Source organism: Ictidomys tridecemlineatus, chromosome 2 (genome assembly GCF_052094955.1).
Source record: "Ictidomys tridecemlineatus isolate mIctTri1 chromosome 2, mIctTri1.hap1, whole genome shotgun sequence".
Lineage (NCBI taxonomy): Eukaryota > Metazoa > Chordata > Mammalia > Rodentia > Sciuridae > Ictidomys > Ictidomys tridecemlineatus.
In genome coordinates, this window is record NC_135478.1 from 219,209,896 (window position 1) to 219,221,584 (window position 11,689).

Genomic DNA, 11,689 nt, shown 5'->3' on the forward strand with positions numbered 1-11,689 from the left:
GTTTCTTTGTTCAGGTGGGAAAAAAAAAAAAGGAAGGACAGATAACTCCACTTAACACAGGACAAACGTTCATCTCTTTTCCCCTGAAGTGAAGGAGAAAAGGAAAGAAAAGGAAAGAAAAAAATCAGTTTTAAAATAAGCTGCCAGTGGTTGAGCAACAAGGTTTAGATTCCAACATAAAGTGGGCCCCTGTTACATGAAAGGGACCCCTGTGACACTCACAGATAACGCTATAAAGAGGTAACCACCTGAGGTTGGGGGTAACTGTTGTGCTATAATTTTCACCATTTAGAAGACTGTGGGGAGAGGCTTAGAGAAATCAAATGTTTTTGCAAAGTCTCATAGTTATTATGTCAATCCAGGCTTCAAGTGCCAGGAAACTCATTTCAGTATTCATGTTCTCAGCTATGATGCCATAGACCTAATAAGGGCTACAATCTGAGCTCTATCAAATTGAGGGCTAAAGCAAATTCTGGAAAATCCATGGATAGGTTCTTGGAGCTGGAATTATAAGAAACTTAATGACATGGCACAAGTATCTAGAGTGAGTGAATTTCAAGAAGGAACTTCTCACTAGACACAACTGTCAGATTCCACATCTCTACAATAAATCTGAAATCTCCAGCCAAGATATTATTTCTACTCAAGCAAATTATCACTCTGGATGCTGTTTTTTTTTTTTTTTACTGTTTGGGTGAGATTTATTTTCATTCGAAATTTTGTAGCTTTGAAGACAACTTAGTCAAAGAAGGAGATTCTCAATTGGGACATTCTTGACATTTGGGGTCAGACTCTATACATATTCGATTTATAGCAACCTTCATATAAAGCTTTGATAACAAATTAAGATTTCATCTGTGAATTTTATTATAAATGTATATGTAAAATCACCATGGATGATCGGTATAATATTAGAGGTCATATAATAGCAGCAGGTTATTTTTTGTGAAGGAATTTTTGTGCCTCAATATGAAAAGACTAAAGCACAGTTGTCTTGTTCTACAAAAGTTTGAACTTGTGAAAAAAAAATGGAGAAACAAAGGAATCTTTGAAACCCTAAATCCCTACTGGGATCTGGAAATACCAATAGTCTATGTAGGATTGAAAAAGATGGTGTGTGACTGGGATATTTGGAACAAATGAGTATCTCTAATACTGAAGGCTTTGGAATTTGTATCCTTTTAAAGAGTTTGACTTTCTAAATTGAGTTTTAAAAGTAAGACTAAAATAATACTAACACAATAAATATTTTTATTTTAAAATCCATTTAAAATACTAGTTACTTTGTGTGCACATCTGAAATTCCAGTGACTTGGGAGACTGATGTAGGAGGATTGAAAATTTAAGGTCTGCCTGAGCTACTTAGGGATACCCTGTCTCAAAATAAAAATTAAAAATGGCTGGAGATGTAGCTCAATGATGGAACAACTTGGGTTCAATTCCCAGTAATGCAATAAAAATTTAAATAAAAAAAGAAAGAAATTTTAAAATGGGTTGGAAATGTAGAGCAGTGTTAGAAAACTTCTGGGTTCTATTCAAAGTACTGCAAAGAAAAAAAAGTACTAGTGATTTGCCATAAAATATGCTCATATTTTCCATTTAAATAATGAGTTATGTAAGATTTCCAGGGGAAGAAAGGCTTGAGCTTGTCTTATTAAAGCAAATTTTCTTAGATAAACTGTTCTTGAGCACATATTGAGGTTACTGCTTGATTATGGGAGAACTAACAACTAGATTATGGAGTGTACCCAGTTGAAATAAAGTAAGTTTTTCCCAGCTGATACACTCTAAAATAAAAAAAATAAATGTATTTTCATAGGTAGCTAAGCTTCTAAGTAGAGATAGCACTTCATTTTAAAAAGTTATAATGTTATAACCATGAGGTTAACAGTTACAGTTTATCTTCCTCAAGTTTCCATTATCTGTACTATAATTAGACACAGCAAGTATAAAACCTTGTCCCTATGCAGTTACCCTCTACCTCAGATGGCTACCTCTTTACATGTCCTTATATCTGCCATAGAGATGCCATGCTTCCCTGGATCTCATTTAATCATGCATTAGAAATATATTTATAGCTACATGTATGAATTGATCTCCTCTGACTCTTTATAGTGACTATTTTAAACAGAAGTACATTTTGATAGGGCCTTGATAAATCTTTTTTGGTTTTACATTAGAAGGAGGTCCATGCTTTCCAAGCACCCGACACTTTATCTAGTTTCTTTTTCTTTACAACTAACACATAGATCAGCATTATATTCTATTTGTTCTTTGTCTAATTACCAATCAGAATATATTTGATTGGGCAGGGTTTGCAATATTTGTTTCACTATTACATCCTTGGTGCATAAAACAGACTCAGGAATACCACATACCCTCAATAAGGTACTTGACAAGTACTACTTATTGGATAAATTAGGAGAATGCTTACATTTTCTCCACTGAAGATAATGTCATATATATTTAGTCAATCCTGTATCAATGGCTGTTTGGGTTGTTTCTGGGCTAGCTATGTAAAGCATTCATGAACATAGATGACTACTCTAATAGAAATTGCTTTTGCTTCTTGACATCTGCTCCTTCTCTTGGCAACAGTTCTATCATCATTTAGTTAACTAAATTTAAAAAGCTGGTGCCTCAACTCTGTTGGGGGACCTCATATTCAAGAAGCCACATATCAGAGATATTTTTAAAATATGGCATCTGTACTGAATAGGTACAGTTTTATCTTTCTTATCATTATTCCTTATGCAATAAGGCATTAGAATTCAATCATGAATTAGAAATATATTTATAGCTACACGTATGGGCCATCATTAAGTTTAAATGAAAAACAACTGTTCACATAGTGTTTCCATTACTTATTAGGTATGGAATTAGGGACCATAATTACTATAGGTAGACTTTAAAGTTTATAGAAGAACATTCGCAGGTTATATGCAAATACCTCCCCAGTTTATGCAAAGGACTTGAGTATATGCAGATTTTAGTGTCCATGGGGAGTCCTTGAAGTAACTCCTCATGGCTACCAAGGGAAGAGAGAATGTCATCCTTTTTGCACAATGAGAACTCTACCCCTTACTCTGGGGCTCTGTCATATAGCTTAATTATAAAGTAATCAGCATAATTTGATTTGATTACTGGTCCAGCAGTGTGTAATGACTGCTTTAAGTTAAGGAGACACTATGAAGTGTCCTCTGTAGACTTCCAGGAAGGAGGACTTCAAATAAAATTTCTGGGAACAACTTTGTCTCTTTTCCTAGTTGCATAGATGCTAAAGCTGACAGCAATGAAAGCAGAAGGCAGAGATGGAAATAAAGTGATGACATCTTTTAAGTTGCTGAATCCAGCCATCCTTGAAGCCCTCCTACTCCTAGGCTTCCCTTTGTGAATTTTTATAGATGTTTTCAGGTGAATAACATTGAACCGCCTGCCTCCTAAGTGTCATGTTCATGTTTATGCAGTTTTGGTATTTATATGTATATTTGAATAAGGTGAATTTCTAAAGCCCAAGTTACTATGAGAAAGTGCATAAATAATTTATGTTCTAACAGAAATTCACAAACTGTGAAGAGTTAGTCATTAAATAAGAGACTGAAAAGGACAAGGAGATGTATTGCAAGGTGCTACCGAATGCTGTCAAGAACAAATGATTTGTCTGGCCTTGCTGCACCTTTCTTGGCCTGCCCAGAGGTCTCAGCATTTATGGACCTCACTTCCCTTGTCTGGGCTCTGAACCTCCCCTTTACCAGAGTAAGGTGAGTAAGAGTGTCTTGGTGGTAGTGACGGCAGGGAACAGGGGCATCTTGATGTCATTTATTTCTAAGGAGATTCCCGAGATGTGTAGTTAAGGTAGATCTGAACCTATTTATGTAAACAGACAAAAGTTATATATAAAAACAGCTCAGGTCATACACAGTCATAAAAGTAATTCAGCTAGAAAAAAGAAGAGAAAATGTTAGTTTGATAGTTTGACCAAATATTTGAGAGACTTGAATGCAAGATTAAGGGACTTTGATCTCATCCTTAGGGCAGTAATGAGGCCATATTAAGAACTCAGAACTCTGTCCTTAAATGTCATCCAGAGTTTAAAAACAAAACACAGAGAGTAAGTCATGACCACATGTATCATCCTATACTCTCCCTCCTGAGATATCTATTATGAACTGCATGTTGTGTCTCTGTAAAATTCCTACACCGACCCCATCCTCCGAGGAGTTGCTAACACAGGATAGAAACTTTGGGCCATCATTAAGTTTAAATGAAGTCCTTTGGATGGTGCCTAATGATGAGGCCAGTGTGTTTTCAGCCAGATGGACTCTTTTGTCTTCCATCAGAAGAATCAGATAAAGGCACAACTAGAGGAAAAGACACTTTATTGGGCCTTTTTCTCCAGTAGATGGGGACACAGGACTGGCTGACAGAGTGTTGACCTGGCTTTCTTTGTTAAGGATGAATTGCTGTAGCTGTGAGGAGAACCCCTACATGGGAAATGGTGAAGAACACAAATCATGGCAAGAACAAATTGAAGGGGTCTTGGGAACTTGTTGTTTTCATAGCTGTATCCTTTGCGTTGTTTGTCCTTGGAGAGTCATGGTAAGAGCATCCTGGCCCTAATGACACACCTGGTTTCTGTAGCTAATAAGGCTATTTGAGGGTAGAGGGGTGCTACGGTTTGGATGTGAGGTGTCCCCCAAAAGCTCATGTATGAGACAATGTAAGAAGGTTTAGAGGAATAATGATTGGGTTATGAGATCCAAAAAAAATCCCCTGGTGGGATTAATTGAATGGTAACTGAAGACATGTAGAGTGTGGCTGGAGGAGGTTCATCGGGGGTGTGACTTTGGGCTATATATTTTGTATCTGGGGGTGGTTATATATTTTGTTTTTCTTTCTGCTTCCTGATCATCATATGAGCTGCTTCCCTCTGCCACACTCTTCAGCCATGATGTTCTGCCTCACCTGGAACCTGAGGAATGGAGCCAATTGGCTATGGATTGAGACCTCTGAAACCGTGAGCCCCCAAATAAACTTTTCCTCCTCTAAAATTGTTCTTGTCAGGCCTTTTGGTCACAGCAGTGAGAAAGTTGACTAAAACAATGGGTAAGGCACACACCAGGGTTTTGGTGGCAAAGCTATCTGTGAGTTAAGATCCCTTTGTACAATTTTGTTTTTCAGGGTGGTACTGACTGAGGCTACTGTTAAGAAGAGAAAGAGAACAGAGATGGCCCTCTTGGACACAATGATTGGAGACATAATGATAGGAGAAAGCCGGTCCTCCCCAACACCGGGCCTGCCGGTGCTTTGGTGGCCATTACTTAACCAGCCTTCAGAAATGAAAGAGAAATAAATATGTGTTGTTTAAGGCACTCAGCTCTGGTATTGTCCCAGGAACCTGAGTTGAGACACTGTGCTTCTTCACTTGTCTCTGAGGCTGTGTTTCCCCCATTTACTTCTGCTGCATGAATTCCAAAATGCCTGTGCTCAGAACCCAGTATGTCCCATACCAGATCTGCAAAGGAATACTGGGTAGGAGTTTCCACTGCAAACCTTCTCTGTATGATCCATGGGAAGATGAAGATTAGAGGAGAGAGCTAGAGAGGAGCTAAGGTAGAGTGTGAGGAGGGGTGCACTATCAGGGAGAGCAAGAGTTCAGATCACACCTCTAGCGCCGAGACCTTTATGACCTCAGGGCAATGCATCAATTTTCTGTAAACTTCTCTGCATTGGAAGGTATTTTACTGTATCTCTTTTTGCAAAGTTTAGATGAATTGAGTAGTAAAGGGAGAGAGAACATCTGTCTATCTCAGAAATAGTGATATGCACTGGGCTGTAAGATAATTTTACTATAAATCATTTCAGTGACTTAGGGAAAATCATTTTAACCCTCCACATTATAGAATGGCGACTGTTATATGTTATAAATACATGATATAATGTAAATGATGCATGATCAAATGTGTATCAGATCAAAATCTTATAAGAGACTTTGATATGTTAATAAGGTACATACTTATTGTCTTGCAAAGAATGTGGTGGTTAAGATTAACATTTTCCACCTTAATATTCTCAAGGGAATACAGAGAATTTATATTTATATTCACCAGGCTTTATGAATCCCTAAATAACCTTTTAAATTCTTTTCATATGACAGTCTAATGCTCTGTCCACCTTCAAAATAGTAACAAGGTTCAAGAGAAAGTTCTTGAATACCAAGAAAACACCATCCTTTGATGTATGTGGTGCAGAACAAAATAATTTGTTTAGATTCTTCATACAACAAATGCTTGCCCACCAATACTGAGGATATAAAATATCTTTTTTACTCATAAACTTGCTCTCAGGCATGCAAATTGGTTGGAAGTTTTTCAATAATCTTGCTGGTATGTGTTATTGTGGTATGTAGTATTGGTGTCGCACAACTAGTGTCTTCATAAGATAACACCAAGAAACTCTGGGAAGCCACAGGAAAGTATTTTGGCTTGGAGTTATCTGTTTCATACTTTTGTTCTACCAATTTCTCTCATTGCTTCTAGCCTAAAATTCTGATTAAATCATTTCAGTCCATAATAAGATTTTCCTGTTCAACCTTTAAATTTATACCAATTTTCTTTTCAACCTTTTGAGTGTATTAATCATTGTGAAACATTGTCCACTGAATTCTCAAGATTTCTTGCATCTCAAAAAGTAGGTGATTATATACATTATGAGCCCTATTTTCCAATATATGTTTTTCCAATATATGATTTTAGGAAGAAAATTTCCAGGCATTTAGATAGATATAAAACTTTATGTATGTTCAATTTTAGAAAATTTAATATTAAATTTACTATCATAAGATTACGAGAATTATAATAGAAATAGTTACTTCTCTTTGTTTCCATGATTTAATAATGTGTGATTTTGTACCAAAGAGACTTCATTAGGAAAGTTGTTACAGAAGCAAGTCAATGGATTTTGTCCTTGAGGAAAAAGAAATTATCTTTGCCAGTTAAGGCCACTTGGTAAAAAATGAGCTCTTATTACCTTGATATGTGGTGGTCTCCAAAAGCTCATATATGGGATATAGCAAGAACACACAGAAAGTGATTGGAATATGAGAGCTATAACCTACACAGTGGATTAATGCACTGATATGGATTAACTGGGTAGTAACTGTAGGCAGGTAGGATGTGACTAAAAGAGATGGGTCACTGTGGGCCTGCTTTGGGTTTTTATTTTATTCCTGGTGAGCAGAGCTCTCTTTCTGCTTTCTTATTGCCACATCCTGAACTACTTTGAGCTACGTTCCTCCACCATGCCCTTCTTACATGATATTCTGATACATTTGAGATGACAGCAATAGAGTCCTCCATCTATGGACTGAGTCCACCCAAATAAACTTTCCTCTTCTACATTATTCTTATCAGTTCTTTTGTTCACAGTAATAGAAAAGTTGACTGAAACAGAATTCATTGCTGGAGAAGTGGGGTTGTTGTGCCGAACCTGACCCTGTCAACAGTCTGAAGCTATTGGAACTTTTTGGAGTTTATGGGAGGAATTTTAGAAATTTTGATGCGAAGTTTAGAATGTTGTAATTGTTGCTTAATGAGTGATTGTAGTTGGAGCTCAGAAGACCAGAATACCAATATGACTCTGTACAGTAAAGATTGGGCTCACAAGGTTTCAGAGGGGAAGTAGGGCTCTATTGGAAATTGGACCAGAGGCCATTCATGATATGTTCTGGCAAATACATTGTCTCCATTTTGCTCATGTCCTGAGACTTTCTGTGAAACTGAATTTAAAGGCAATGGGCTGACTAATTAAACTGGCAGAAGAAATTTCAAGGCAGCGGCATAGATAATCCTGGCAGCTTTTAGACAAATTTACTGTGATAATTAGGAGCATAAATCAGAGCAGAAAAATTTGAAAAGCTAACAGTGTGTCCACAAAACTCTGAGTAAAACAGGGACAAAGGAAGATTTGCTTATTAAAGAGATTATTGCCAGTAAAGAACTACATTGAACTTTACCCAGAAACAATAGGAAAGATGGATGGAAGACATCTCAGAAATTGGCAAGACCACACACTTCTCAGTATTAGTGGTGTGAAAGTAAAAATTTATTTGAGAAAGGGCCATGGGTGTACCCTGCTTATACATGGCAGGGGGGCAAGGAAGTTCTGTCACCATGCTCAGACACCCAGGCACTCAGAGGCTGCTGCAGCCATGGTCCCAGGAGGCTTGGCTACTGCTCAAGATGGTGGCAGACCTTGGTAGCAACCATATGGTTCCTGTTCTGCAGGAATGAAAGATACTGGAATTAGGGAGTCATGGAGGCTTCCACTGTGATGTCAAAGGACGGTCTGGAGGCCAGGCAAAGTGTAGCAGGGTTGGAGTCCCATTGGGCTGTCCCTGAGAGGGTGATAAATAAAGAAGTGAGAAGGAAGCCAAAACTACAGTGGAGACACCTGACATTACTGGATGATAGTATTGTGGAATGTCTGCTGAGGAAAGCTGAAGCACTGAGCAGAGAAAAGCCAAGAGAGATTCCATGTGGGCTGCAACCAGTCGGACCAAAGGGGAGGAGCTATGCAAGACCTTTGGAGAGAACATCATGGTGTCATTTGTCCCTGATGCTGGATGTGGAGCTACAGGACTTCTTTGCCTAGCTTGATTTTGGTCTTGCTTTGGTCCCATCTCTTCTTTCTATACCCCTATTTCTCCCTTGTGGAGTGAAAATGTTTACTTTGTACAATTATATATTGGATATATGTAACTTGCTTTTGATTTTTACAAAGGCTTATGCCAAGAATTTATCTCGAGTCTCAGGAGACTTTAGACTTGGATTCTGGAACTGCATAAGACTATAGGGTCTCTTATTTTGCTTTGTGAGGTGAATATGAGTTATGGGGGGCCAGGGGTGAAATATTAGGTTTTGGATATGTGGTGTCCCCCAAAAGTCCATGTGTGGGATAATGTAAGAACATTTAGAGATGAAATGATTGAATTATGAGAGTCATAACCCAATTAGTGAATTAATCCACTGATATAGATTAACTGGATTTAACTATAGGCAGGTAGGGGGGTGCCTTGAGGAGATGGGGCACTGAGGGTGTGGCTTTGGGGTTTGTATTTTGTTCTTAGTGAGTAGAACTCTCTCTCCACTTCCTTTTGCCTTGTCCTGAGCTACTTTCCTCCACCATGCCCTTCTGCCGTGATATTCTGCCTCACTTTGGGCACAGTTCAATGGAGTTGGACATCTACGGACTGAGACCTCGGAAACCGTGAGCCTCAAACTTATCCTCCTCTGCATTATTTTTGACATGTTTTTGGTCATAGCAACAGAAAAGCTGACTGAAACAACAGTCTTTTAGTCTTTTAGTATTCAGGACATCCAGGCTTTGATGTCTAAAGCCCCTTCAAGTAGCACAGATTAATTTATTTATTAACTCAAATTCTTAGAGAGGTCAGGGTTAGGGATAGTAAAAAATATTGGATCGTGAGAACTGTGGCCATTTCAGTGGATTAATCCATTTTATAAATTAATAATTCAAACGTGTGATGGTAATTGTTGGAAGCTGGAAATGGCTGGAGGAAGTAGCTCACTAGGGTTGTGCCTTTGGGGACTTTGATATTTTGTCTCTGGACTTTCCCTCTCCCTCTCTTTCTCTGCTTCTCAGCAGCCACGAGCTGAGTGGCTTTCGTTGGCCATGCTCTGGGGCAATGGAGTCACAATACCACGAAATGAGACTTCTGAAACTGTGAACCAAACTAAACTTTCCCTTCTTTAAGTAATTCTTGTCAGGTATTTTCATCACAGAGACAAAAGCTGACTAACAAGGAAATTGGTACCCAGAAGTAGGCTCATTACTGTGAGTAACATGACCAGGGGTTCCAAAGCCTTTGGAACTGGCATGAGGTAGGAGTTTGAAAAATTTGGAAATGCAAGCTTGAGAAACCTTAAAAGTTCTAAGTAGAGGTTAATGGGCATCTGGTAGTATCTCAGGACGGAATGCTGATGGGAATGTGAATAGTAAAGGTTGAGCTTACAAGTTTACAGATGGGATTTAAAAAACCCTCTATTTGGAATTAAAATGCAGGCCATTTCTATTACATCTTGGCAAAGAATTTGTCTCATTTTGTCTGTGTACTGAGGCATATATTTCCATTGTATTGGGTACATAAGTAATTTAGAAAGTATTTCAGCTTTACCAGAGGATGTACAGATACTACCCTCTTTCATAAAAAGGACCCAAGTAACTACAGATTTGGCATCCATGCAGAGTCCTGGGACAGTTCCTCACAGTTCACAAGGGATGAAAGTATGGAGTGGGTTAGGCTCAGACTTGCAGAATTAAAAGTACACTTTTTTAAAAAAAATTATGCATGTCATGTAACTTAGTAGTAAAAAGAATTAGCATACTTCCATTTACTTACTGGTTAACGGCAAGTAGTGACTGCTTTCAATGAAGAAGCAACTATAAAATGTTTACTGGGGGCTTCTTAGGAAAAATTAGTATTAACATAAATGTTCTGAGGAAAACTTTATCCGTTTCCATTGATTTATAGACAAGAGAGAGTCTAGACCAAAGAGCCATTTGTGATCCCACTGTTTTAAACTTAGGCTAAAGGTGACAGTGATGAAAGCAGAGGACAGAGGCAGAAATAAGGTGATGACACTTTTTAATGGAAGCATCCTTGAATCACTCCCACTCCTAGGTTTCCGTTTGTGCATTTTTAAAGACATTATGACCTGGGCCCTCTCGCAACTCCATTCCTTCTCAGAGTCAGGTATGATTTCACACACTTTTGCACATGTGTATACTTGAGTAGGCTCTAAGGGATAGTTTGTCATGAAAAAGATCGTAAAAAAAAAACGTATACTTTAATAGAAATTTATAAATTGTGAAGATAGATTTTAAAGGAGAGACTGAAAATGGACAGGAAGACGTATTGAAAAGGGGCTACTGGATGGCATTAAGATCTGTCTGCCCCTGCCACATTTTCTGTGGACTTGCCTCATGTCTCCTCTTTAACGAACATCAATTCTCCTGTCACCTGAGGCATAAGGAGAGTAAATGTGAACAGGTGGTAGAGATGGGAGATAAAGGGAGACATCAAACTCACTTGTTCCTGAGAGAATACTGAAATGTTTAGTTACTATAGATCTGAAGAGACTTGTTTAGATAAAAGTTTTGTTAACAATCAGTGTAGAACACACACAAAGATAAACATAATTCAGGGAAAACTAAGAAGGTAAAAACATAAAAGTTTAGTTATGAACAAATACTCAAAAGCCTTGAATGCAACTGAGGATATTTCCCTTCAGCCTAGAGACAGGTGTAGGCCATATTAAGAACACAGGGATTTTATTTCCCAGTACGTCATCCAGAGTTACAAAAGGCTAGAGTGTGGGTCGTGAGCACAGGTTTCTTCCTGTAGTCCCCTTTCCTGAAATGCCAAGTACAGACTGTACAGTTGTCTCCCTGAAGTCCTTATGTTGAAGCCTTAATCTCTCATGAAATTTTATCAGAAGGGAAGACTTGGAGAGGTTTAGATGAGATCCAGAGGATGAAGCCACCAGGAGGGGATTCATTATAAGAAGGGGAAGAGACTAGAGCTCGCCCTCTTGGCCACAGCGGGGACACAATGACAGGAGGCAGTTGGTACATAGCAAACAAGGAGGCCAGCGCTCCCCAGACATCA